The sequence below is a fragment of the Cydia amplana genome, chromosome 5 (genome assembly GCF_948474715.1).
Source record: "Cydia amplana chromosome 5, ilCydAmpl1.1, whole genome shotgun sequence".
In the NCBI taxonomy this organism is placed as follows: domain Eukaryota; kingdom Metazoa; phylum Arthropoda; class Insecta; order Lepidoptera; family Tortricidae; genus Cydia; species Cydia amplana.
Genome location: NC_086073.1, coordinates 7,806,578 through 7,818,992, shown reverse-complemented (window position 1 = coordinate 7,818,992; position 12,415 = coordinate 7,806,578). Strand labels below are relative to the sequence as shown.

Here is a 12,415-nt window from a genome sequence, read left to right as displayed (position 1 = left end):
TATACCTAAAGGAACATTTTGCACTTTATGCTAAATAAATTTAAAGGCGCAGGCTTAGCTCATATGACCGCCCCTAGCTAGCGGATGGCACCGTGTTTATAAAGTTAAATGCTCCCTTGAGTTTATGACAGATTGTTAAGTTACATAGTTGCAAACAAGTCTGCACGTGGCACTACAGACTTGCGCTTAAACTTAGTAATTATTTGTCACTTTACACAATATAATATACTAACACATTAACTAATATGGATTTTATGTCTATGTGCAAAAATTATATGTCATGGGGACCATCATTCGAATGGTATAGTGATAAATTTATATGTGCCCATATTTTTTTGTGCATACATACCTATTAAATCAGCACTAAGTGAAAAGTGAGTAGGTATTGCAAATTAACTTACTGTTACATATATACATATATCGGGAATCTCGGAAACAGCTGTAACGATTTCGATGAAATTTGCTATATGGGGGGTTTCGGGGGCGGAAAATCTATCTTGCTAGGACTTATCTCTGGGGAAACGCTCAAATTTGAATTTTTATATGTTTTCCGAGCAAAACTCGGTCTCCCAGATATTATATTTAATTAAAAAGACATTGTAAACCGCCTATCATTTTAAACATTTGCGTACAAGTCGGCCTGTGGGAAAGTGTACATTTGGTATTAGACCGTTGACACTGTTGACAGTACACAAATGGAGTGCACATAAGCTGTGATGTGACGTCACCGTCCGGACGCAGCTGGGCCCATGACGCAATGACTTGTGGAGGGTTCGATTCAGGATAACCAGTATTTCTATGATCAATACTAACTGTCCGTGATCGGGGGCTCTTGTTTAAAATGGATAGCCTGAGGCGAAAACTCATGTAAGTGATGGAAATAACAGCCCTGTGCCTGGGAAAGCGTCGCCCTCGGCCGCTGTCGTCCCGTGACGGTTATGAACTTGGCTTACTTTTTATTCTATTGGCGGGAAGCGCTTTTAGCAAACACTATTAGAGTTCTAAATAGGAATGATGTAGTGGTATAATACGACTTGTTGCATTTTAACTTTGATTCTATATTAACAAGCGGGTTTGGAATTATCATAGGTAGAGAAGGCAGGTACCAGAATGTCTAAGAAAAGTATAAGTGCATGGCAATTATTATACTTGGATGAATATGATAAACAATAAGTAAGTCAATACTGACCTAAAAAATTGCGCTTCGGTATAATAAATACCAAACTTTTAACTTTGATTCTATATTAACAAGCGGGTTTGGAATTATCATAGGTAGAGAAGGCAGGTACCAGAATGTCTAAGAAAAGTATAAGTGCATGGCAATTATTATACTTGGATGAATATGATAAACAATAAGTAAGTCAATACTGACCTAAAAAATTGCGCTTCGGTATAATAAATACCAAACTAGGTTCGTACCTACTCGTATGACGATGATGACGTTGTTAATTCTATCGATAGTTATAGGAGAAATACACCTGATGTTATAAATCGTTTGTATGTTTTGAGGTTTGTTCCTCCTTTACGTAAAAAAGGTGGAACCGAGATCGATACAATTTTGCACAAATATAGTTAGTTTTACTTGAAGGACATAGGGTATTATTTGTGGTGTAGTGGCGGTGGTGCCGGGTGTGGTGTGTTGTTCGGTTGAATGTACTAAGAACACTATCAATAGTACTCGTATCAAGTTGTACGTGTCACACGATGTCATATAAGTGTGGGAGCACCATCAGCACTATTACGTTAATATGTTCTCATTCTTTTGCCCTCATAAATAATGAAAACGATTATATTTCTGCTCTAACGTCAAGCCGGATATTGATAAATTCCGTGTGAAGGCTTCAGCCAGCGCTGCGGCCGCGGCTGGCGTTAAGCCGCCGTGAGCCCCTCCGCACTGACAAGAGGCTTGCGGGCTCTTGTCGAGAGTGCTGAGGAAATAGAAACGGTTCGATGAGAACACTTGCGATTGCGGCATCCCCAATGCGCACGTTGCCGGCCAAATAGGTTACGGTTTCTGGAACGGATCACATTCCACTCCATTCTGATCGTCAGGTGAGATTTCGTTCTTCGTCAGACGATTATAAAACCCAATGTACTTAATCAATTCACACATGGTAAATAGAAACTGCATATTTACCTTAACGTATACAATCAAAAAAACGAATAGAAAACGAGAAAGTTATAATTTTACATTTATGTTTTTGATGATTAGTCACGGTGATCTTCCGCACAGGCGAAATTTAGCGAAACCAATTTAAAAAAAGCAATGTCACACCGTTATAATCATTTAATACCTACTGAGAGATTTGTCAATCGAAGATGTTCCCATTTTAGACGACGCCGAATGGTTTAAAGGGGAGTCGTGCGAGCAGATGTAAAGTGAGCGTGTGTAAGTAATGGTTCATTGTTTTTGCGGTAAATGGCCGGAGATTACCTCAAATTGACGTCTCTGTGTTAGTAAAGTGAAAGGAAGTATTCAGTTGTAGATAATGGATTGAGTTGTTTTGTTCTGTAACAATGCTTCAATTTCTAATACCATGTTGTCCGATAAAGATGCTACATTCGATCTGAACTATCTTTTCCTCTTTCGACTACCAAATGAAAATTTTACGCAATGTGTTGTCGTTGTCGCTTGCTCTTGATTTTAATACCTATTGAGTTAAATGATTGTCGTGCTCATCCGTGAATAGTTTTTGCGCGTCAGTGAGGGGTCGAGTCAAGGTCAGCCTCGGTAAACAAGGGGACACGGGGACACTAATGAATATATTAGCTAAAGAGTGGCAAGTTGGCAACTGAACATAGGCGGCGAGGCAACGTGTGAACTATACGTACTCTCTATAATACGAGTCTTACACAGAAGAACCCGATTTAAACTGAATTGAAGTGCGATTCCGTCCAATCACCTTCCGACGTTTATACCTGGCAGCTCCCCTCGAAGGATTTCTCAATCGAAAATCGCATCTTGGTTGCTTTAGTATAGTTGTATGGATGGTTCGGCGGATCGGTCGGGCTGCTGGCGCGCCGGGGGCTGGAGCGATCGCCGAACTAGTCTAGCGCGGGTGTCGCGTCTAGACGGCGCGGCGGCGGCGGTGGAGCGCGAGCTGTGGATCCCTATCGGCTGCTGTAAAATTATGTGACGTGGGCGGCGATGTAAACTTGGGATATCCGCCCAAACTACGATCACACTCGCTTATTTTCTATAATGTATTACTATTACCAAATCTGTTCAAAGAGTTGAGTTCAACGTTCAACCTGTCGACTTGCATGAACTATCGTCGAGAAAAGTTTAAAATCGTCCTTTACCCACAGAACAACCTTTTTGATCTGTGAAGTAAGCAACGCATTGTAGTCCGTTTGACTTTGGGTACCTTTTCTGTTTATGAATAGAAATTTTTTTTTTACTTTTATAGCGATGTTGTATAAACTAAATCGATTGCAATTGTCTATATATGTTCGAGATAAAACACATTACGTCCATAACTTATCACTTTTTCTTTCTTTTCATCCCATCACAATAGAGGTCGCCTGAGATAACCTCGTGCTAAGAAACAATTTGCAGAAAGCAACAAAGGAATCTAGATCAAGCGGACAATGCGTACTTTACGAAACAGTATAGTAATTAGATGGGTTTAGCATCTACGGTGAGAGTGTACTAAGTGGCGAAACTGCAGCCGACAATGGAGAAGCTGTTGCTACTGGGCAGCGTAGGCGCTGCCGTGTCTTTCTATTGCGCGAGCAGGGGCGAGGCGTCTATAACAACTATGCGTAACTATGCACAACTGCCTACTACGCTGGAGCGCTCTTAATACTGGTTCACGTCAGCGTTGAACTCGCCGGTGTTCGGCAAGCAACAGAAAAGACACCAGTCGGTTGCCGGGGTCATCGCGCCGCAACCTTTTACCGCTTCACTCTACAACCGACGCGCGAGTGACCCGACCCGTTATAACTTCTCCAGCTGTCATTAAATCAATTATCGCAACATGTTTTGTAAGCGATTGATTGCATGGTAAGTTTTAACTTTCAAATGCTAGTTTCACCTTTGAATAGTACGACTGAACAAAATTCGGTGCATCACTATTGGAGTCGATACAAACGAATTACATCGCGATTAGGATGCGTCGGCAACGGCATATATGCCACATACAGTTCCCTTACACCATAGAGAAAAAAATACATAGAGTGCTCACTCCATACATCAGTTCAGACTATTAATCTCAGTGTCTACATCTAGCATCGAGTAGCGGAACTATCAGTACTGCTACTTGAAAATAGATGTAGCACCGACCGGAAAGTCTTATCTCAACAGCATAAGACTTTCCGGTCGGTGGCTACATCTATTGTCAAGTAGCAGTACTGATAGTTCCGCTACTCGATGCTAGATGCTAATAGTCTTTTTGGTACTAAAACTGATGTATGGAGTGAGCACTCTATGTATTTTTTTCTCTATGCCTTACACACTGCATGCAATGACTATTCCAGTTGCAGCCCGAAACAAGTCATCTAATGCGCTCCGTCTGTTTCCATCTCTACATTCAAATTAAATTAAATTAACGTACGAAAATATATTTACCTGAAAATGTAACCACTTCATAATTTCATTCATCTAAAACGCGGTGCATGTAAATTACCCGCCTTAAATGGGATCGGAAACAAAGGCTTCCCGCTTTATGCCATGTCTAACCCTTAATTGCGTGGCCGACCGAACCGCGAATAAACAGCAGTCATTATAGTGAGTAAGCAGAATCAACGAGTCGTAAATAAAACCAAAATTACTATGCCGTGTTAGTTAAATACGAGTATCTACAAATAAATCCGTGTGAGCTGGCGTAAAATGGCTTGAGTAAATAAAGTATTTCAACAACTTCAAGCCAACTTATATGAGCCACTGCCTCAGCCACTGCGCTGCTACCTATATGGCTAAACGCATCAGCATGTGTTGCCGTGACTGGCGCGGGACCATATGTCAGGCTGCACTTGATATATGAAGTCCCGGAACCTGTGTCAAGATGCTAGACGTGCTACAAATGCAAAATTAAGTTAATCCAAGATAAAAAAATAAGTATATTCACTTAGACGCAGCGCTTTCCAGTCCAGCCAGTCAGCCAGGCCAGTAGATATAAATCTTATAAATAAAAATCTTGGTGGCTCCACTTCTTAAATCCATCCAAGGACGTTTATTCAGGAAACGCCGTAGATCTGCAACTAGGTACTACTAATAAATTGACTAAAGCCTAAGTTAATTTATGGCTCTGACCTGATTATTTAATTTTTTTGTGTGACAATCATATTCACACTCACTTTGATCTAGAATTTTTATTATGATTTCCAGAAAAACACATAAAAATATAATACTGTTGTGTATCAGAAAGTGATCAAATTAGACGTCGATACCTCAAACATATCTTATTTGAGAGTTGCTACTTCATTTAATTAAACGTAGTTTTTTCGTACCGTGCTTTCATCCTACACAAAACTAGGTAGAGTAGGTAGATACTGTAGATAGATAATCTCTCGAGAATTAAGTATGCGTAGTGGAATGAATGTTCATGATTTTTGTGTTCCTGTGTGGTGCCTTTTATAAGGGATAATCCCCCCCTATCTGAGTAAAGGACGTGATAGCGCAGAATAAATAATAGTACTAAGTACAGAAGACTCTAACAAAACGCTTCTGTTACGATCAGCACAGATATGGCCGCTAGGTGGCGACAGCGCCACGCGCGGTTTATGGCTTTCCCCAAAATTGGGGCCGAACGGATGTACTTTTAGCTACCTGTAGCAAAGCGACGAAATCGAGGAGTGAGACACGCCGGTAAACGACTTTGATAAGGTATTTTTTACAAACATTTTACAGTCCGAAATGAAGCAATAAATTTTAGCACATTCCTAAAATCCCGTTGTCTTGAGTGTGCACTGTGCAGGCACCCTAGCCAGCGTTACGCTTGTTTTGTTACAACCTACCGGAGCTCAGTAGGCGCGGAATTAACCAGGATTTGGAAGGCAACTCGGCATTAAGATATCATGTCCAACGGAATGTGCCGACGAAATCATATAAGCCACCTTTAGTGTTTAAATAAAGCTGAATTCTGTCAAAACTGAAATACGGTTTGTTTATATACCTATTTCGGGGATACATGTTTGTAAAACTACTTGTTGCGAACTTCTTTCTAAGACTATACCTTATGCCTTGACGTAGTCTAAGTTACAAAGAATAATAAACATATCAGCAAAAGAAAATAACCTATATTTCACGTGTTACCGATTATCAGCATCGGTAACAAACCAGTGGAATCTATTCTTTAAATACTTATGTCAAAAAATTAGTAGGTTATTTGAAAGCAACAAAGGAAAAAAATCATTCTTGTCAAAATGCATTGAATTTAATATTAAAATAATATACAATAGAATGTTTATTGAAATTCAATTAAATATTGTGCGTACCTAAATGTCTCGAGTAAGTTACTTCAACTGGGCTACTTGAACTGTAAAGGGGGTGATAGACGGGCGGGCGAGTAAGTACGTGGACTTACAACTCGGTGACCTTACTCGCCTGTTTATCATTTTAAGTACCTACCTACGCGTACTTTAAACTTTAAAGTGGTAACACATAAACACACTATGGCACCGCACCGCGACCTTGGCGCGTCGCACCCATAAGTGAGAGCGAGAAACAGATATCTCTTTCTCGCTCTTACTTATGGGTGCGACGCACCAAAGTCGCGGTGCGGTGCGATAGTGTGTTACCACTTTTAAATCCAACGAGCAATTTTGTCAACGATCTAGCTCAGTGGTTCCTAACCTGGGGGTAATTACCCCCGTGGGGGTAAAACTGGTATTTTACGGGGGTAATAAGCTAACCTAATATAACAATACAACAAACGTACACGTTTTATTTTTTATTACCATTGGGAGGAGGGGTAAAATCAGGTTCCCTAGTTAGTCATAGGGGTGACCGGACTGAAAAGGTTAGGATCCACTGATCTAGCTAGATGTTCGAATTTTGCTTGTAGCCCGCCTTGGCTCGTACGTCAGTAACCCCCTTAATGTTAACTACAGAGAGGTTGGTACTAGTTAATGAAATAAATAATAAAATATAAAATTGCCATAAAAGTAATCAAGTTAGATACGGTAATTACATTTCCAACTAACGTTTGTAATAACATTTGTATCCATAGTGCAGTTGGATTAATAAAGTGGCGAAGAATGGGAACACTAACTGTTTATTTAATAAGCATTTGTTTATATATTTCAGTAAGTTAAACGTTTAAAATAAACCTTAAATTCAACTCAATAAAGATTAATACCTGTATATTATAAATATTATAATGAAAGTTTAGAGTAGTTCGATACAAGCATACTTATAAAATTGGGCGTGTTATGAAAGATATTCAGCCCTAGTAGCACGGTCGCATTTTTATCGTTTGTCACCAGAGATGCGATTTATTTGAAATACTTCTATTTAAAATGCAAATACAAAATGCAAAATACCTATTTTGTATTTTGCATTTAAATGCCTTTTAGTAAAAAACATTTTGTATTTTATTTGAAATACTTTTCGAGATGTATTTTGCATTTTTAATATTCATTTCAAAATGCGAAATACTTTGTGATTAAGTTTAGCCAACATTACCAGTCAAACAAAATGAAATGAACGAATGACGCTTGTATTGCCGAATTTGACCGATAGAGGCGCCTGCTAGCGCCTGGCGCCAGCGCCAGGTATTGTTAAAAAGCGTAATAAATAAAAATTGATGTTTATTTTTTTTACTTTTTAACAATACCAGTCCAGTTGTTATTAATAAAATAAAAGTGTAATAATAATAAAATAAGAACTAAAAAATGGAGCCATGGCTCTTTTTTCGTTAGTCTAGTTTTTTATATTATTTTAAGTGAGTATTATTTTCTCTTTATTTATTTATCTTCTCAGTTTAGGTTCTCTATAATATGAATATAAAAGTAAAATATAAAAACACTTACAAAACAATAAAAAATACATATTAACACATTATAAAAAACCTAACCTAGGGTGCCGCCAGCAGTGGGGCAAGGCCCAAGCTACGAGTATTATACTTGGTCAACCAGATCTTGACAGTAGAAAAAGGCGGCAAATTTGAAAAATGTAGGCACGAAGGGATATCGTCCCATAGAAAATTTGAATTTCGCGCCTTTTTTTACTGACAAGATTTGGTTGACCACCTATATTATTATTAATAACATAACAGAATTTATTGATACGCGTACTGATAAATATGACCAAAATGTCATGCATAAGGTGCCATGTTATTAGACGTTTTTGTTCGGCTCGGCATTGTGTCTCTATTTCTCATTACAAATACCTAAAATAAATAAAAATATCTGAGATTTGGTCAAAAGGTATTTTATTTTGAAAACGTATTTTGAAAATACCTATTTTGCATTTAGCATTTGAAATACAAAACGCAAAACTATTTGGTATTTTGCATTTGAAATAGTAAATCTGAAAAGTATTTTGCATTTTGTATTTAAATGCTTTTTTTAAACCATTTTGTACATCTCTGTTTGTCACTATGCCTGTCACGTTCTAACAAGTATGTTAGTGCGAAAGTGACGGGCATAGTGATAGTCGATAAAAATGGAACCGTGCTGAGCCCGCAGAGCAGTTAATTGATATCAAAACAGCTATCGGCTAAACCGACTGTTAATAGAGAAAATATTAACGCACGGAACTGTATGTGAAAAATGGTAGCTACAGTTAAAAAAAAATATATTCGCTAAGTAGAACACGGGAAACTAAACATATACGCAAATAATATGGTAATGTTTTTAGGTCTGTGTGGCCTCAGTTTCAGGTAAGATTCTTACAAATTGTTACAAATCTCGATAGGTGTCACTGTAACATTCACCGCCGCGCGCCGTCTGCCAGCAACCCGTTGCCTAACGGGTGCACCAAGGCCTAGGTTTTCTGTTCGTAGGCACTTTTCGCTACATACGGTTTTCCCCGTGTCATCGACTACGATTAGCGCGTAGATCGCGCGGGCACTGAATGTGTTAAATCATTATTACTATACTAACCACACGAAACATATGCTATACTGTTCCTGTATTAAGTACCCCGTAAGGAAACTATTGTTACATACTAAAGTTTTGGTTTTTATTGTGAATTTCATAATTTAAAAAATATTTAATCTTAATACCATTCCAATTAGCTGACCAAGGGCGGGTTTAAATTCAGCAAGCTGTACCCGCACCTTTTTCATTACTTACACAATTTGTTGCACAATGTTTAGATAAATACTGTACTTACTTCATGTACCTAAGATGGACTAATTACCTACCTAACCCTTATATTATACCTAAGAACTGATGTAAAAAGTAATGAAATAAATGCATTTGTATTTGTATTTGTATTTTGTATTTGTATTAAGGATTTCTGTCTCAAATTGTAACCAGGATCCGAAGCGAGGACTAAATAGGGTTAGAAAATATATACCAAGAAAGTCTACCATAAATTCTTTTTGTACTAATATAATAACTATACATTTGCATTTATATGGACACTTAGTATTCGGAAGCCTTCATATATTATAAAGTTTTGAATTAAATGTTTTTTTTTTCTGTTCCAAATTGCACAAAAAGACAATCCAATCAATAAAAATCACCTAAAAGTAGAAGATACAGAAGATGAAGATAGCGGCGCAGCCGACGAACAGCCGCCTAAAAACACGCGAGTGCTACAATCGGGTGTGTAATGCTTTATATAATTATTAATTAAATAGTAGTTTATGCAACAGTGATATAATAAGGGTTCTTAAAATTCAAGGGTCGAAGTTACAAAACGAGACGTAGTCGAGTTTTGTAAAAAAAGACCCGAGAATTTTAAGAACCAATTATGAGCTGTTGCATACATTACTTTTTCTATGACAGCTGCAGCAACAAAAAAAAAAAAAAAAAAAAAAAAAAAAAAAAAAAAAAAAAAAAGAGATTATTAAAAAAAAAAGAGATTATTAAAAAAAAGAGTTGTTATTTAAAAAAAATTGAGTTATTATTTAAAAAAAAAAGAGTTATTATTTAAAAAAAAAGAGTTCTTATTTAAAAAAAAAAAAGAGTTATTATTGTAAATGAAAACATACCTCTTTCAATCAATATGATCGGAACTTGTATCTTTAAAAAAAATAAAGCAGTTGTATTATACTCATAAGATGACTGCTAGCAGTCATCTTATGAGCCTATAGACAAAGCATTCAAATGACATTGCTTTAGATATCACTGTCAGTCATTTAATTGACACATTTGAGTGCTGGAGTAGAAAAAATATATTATACATTTGCTATAACGCCATTTGATATTATCAAATTATTATATGTTATGACTTTGTGTTCGATAGGTGATGTATTAACTCCGCCAGAACTACTACCGTTAGCCAAAAGACTAATGGCAAAAGGTTTGTATCTTAGAATAAAGTATTTTCTGTATCATACATTTTTATGAGTTTTTAGGAGTCCTACAGGTAACTAAGTTTATATGTGTTTGATGATTTATTGAAAATAAATAAATACAATTCACACTCATTTATTAAATTTAAATGTCCGATGCATTATTCATTACTAATTTAAACATATTATTGACCAATTTTGAAATCAAATGTTCATAACCGCGTGATCCTGGTAGATAATGCAAAATTACAACGCTGGTGTTATTACTTTTTCAGTTGACACTCGTGCACCAGGAGGTAACCAATATACATCTACTACACATAAGGATATATTAACGTAGTGATCATCTTATATGTATCTACATCTTTAATGGACTCGTGTTAAAAAATATAGAATTGTGACTCTGTTCAATTCTTAAGTCCTCCTGCGATATCCAACCCTATTAATATTTAAGGTACTTATTAGATAGACTAGCTGTTGCCCGCGACTTCGTACGCGTGGATTAGTATATTGGTGGTTATATAGTATATTATACATTAGCTTAGAATATTATGCAGCAAAAGATAGTAGTAGGGACGGTTAATCTTATTATACAATGCATGGGATTTATATTTCACAACCTGGCTAAGAAGTTTCAATAAACTGAATGAATAACATTGTTCTCGATATAATCCCTCTCAACCCCCAATATATTTTCAAGTCCACTATTTAGTAAAACCTACTACCTAACTACCTAACTACGAAGTTTGAAGTTCCTAGCTTTAAATAAAATTTGAACTCTCTACCAACTTTCAACCCCTTCTTAAACCTCTTAGGGGATGAATTTTCAAAAACGCTGAAATTACTTTTCTTGTATTCTTATAATATGCCCTTATACAAAGATTCAAGCCCCGCACCCAAAAAAATATTTCATGTACATACAAACTTTCAACCCCTTTTTCACCACCTTGGGGGATGAATTTTCATAAACGCTGAAATTAGTTTTCTTCTCTTTTAATATAATACCTTTTTACAAAGTTTCAAGTTCCTAGCTTAAAATAAAATTTGAACCCTAAGACAAACTTTCATCCCCTTTTTAACCCCCTTAGGGGTTGAATTTCCAAAAACGTCGAAATTAATTTTTTTAGTAATTGGCTATTGTGCCTTTCTAAGAAGTTTCAAAGCATTTGTAATGGATTCAAACTTTCAACCCCTTTTTATCCCTTTTAGGGGATGAATTTTTGAAATCACTGAAATTACTTTTCTTGTATTCTAATAATATGCCCTTATACAAAGATTCAAGTCCCACACTCAGAAAAATATTTGGTCACCATACAAAATTTTAACCCCTTTTTTACCACCTTGGGGGATGAATTTTCACAAACGCTGAAATTAGTTTTCTTGTTTTTTAATATTATACCTTTTTACAAAGTTTCAAATTCCTAGCTTAAAATAAAACTTGTACCCCATACAACCTTTCATCCCCTTTTTAACCCCCTTAGGGGTTGAATTTTTCAAAATCGCTTCTTATCTCTTGTACACTTTATAAATGCAACCTACTGTGCAAATTTCAACTTTATAGCTTTTGTAGTTTCGGCTCTGCGTTGATGAATCAGTCAGTCAGTCAGGACACTTGCATTTATATATATAGATAGATAGATTACATTTTATGATACATATTTCGGAAACATTCTCTACCGGTACAGCCATGACTTCTTTAGCAAATACGAGTAAGTATGATGACAATAATTATGATTGTCGTATTCTAACGCTTCTTTATTCTTTCAATTTATAGAAGGCAAAGGTATCGTAAGCTCGGCGCGAAGTGCGGAAACTTTGGCAGACACATTATTTCATTCTTTTTGTACGTATTGCTTTGTTTCATTATTTCCTAGATGGTTTAATTTGTATAAATACATCCTTATTGTGATTACATATTGATACTATAAATTATGTTCCTTGTAGTTATGACGGTTCGACGCATTGCGAGGGTAACCAGTAAGTACTAAAAGTACCTAATTAATCTT

General features: G+C 36.5%; 1 protein-coding gene and 1 long non-coding RNA gene across 2 annotated transcripts in view; one reads left to right on the top strand and one right to left on the bottom strand.

Annotated features, from left to right (window-relative positions):
• The window catches only part of LOC134647961 (uncharacterized), a 194,376-nt gene that overhangs the window by 119,330 nt on the left and 62,631 nt on the right, over nucleotides 1–12,415 (bottom strand). The gene's annotated exons all lie outside the window — the stretch shown is intronic.
• Nucleotides 9,625–12,393, top strand: LOC134648456 (uncharacterized). The gene is made up of 4 exons (XR_010096889.1): nucleotides 9,625–9,717; nucleotides 10,361–10,417; nucleotides 10,685–10,705; nucleotides 12,184–12,393. It is a non-coding gene; the product is annotated as an uncharacterized LOC134648456 (long non-coding RNA).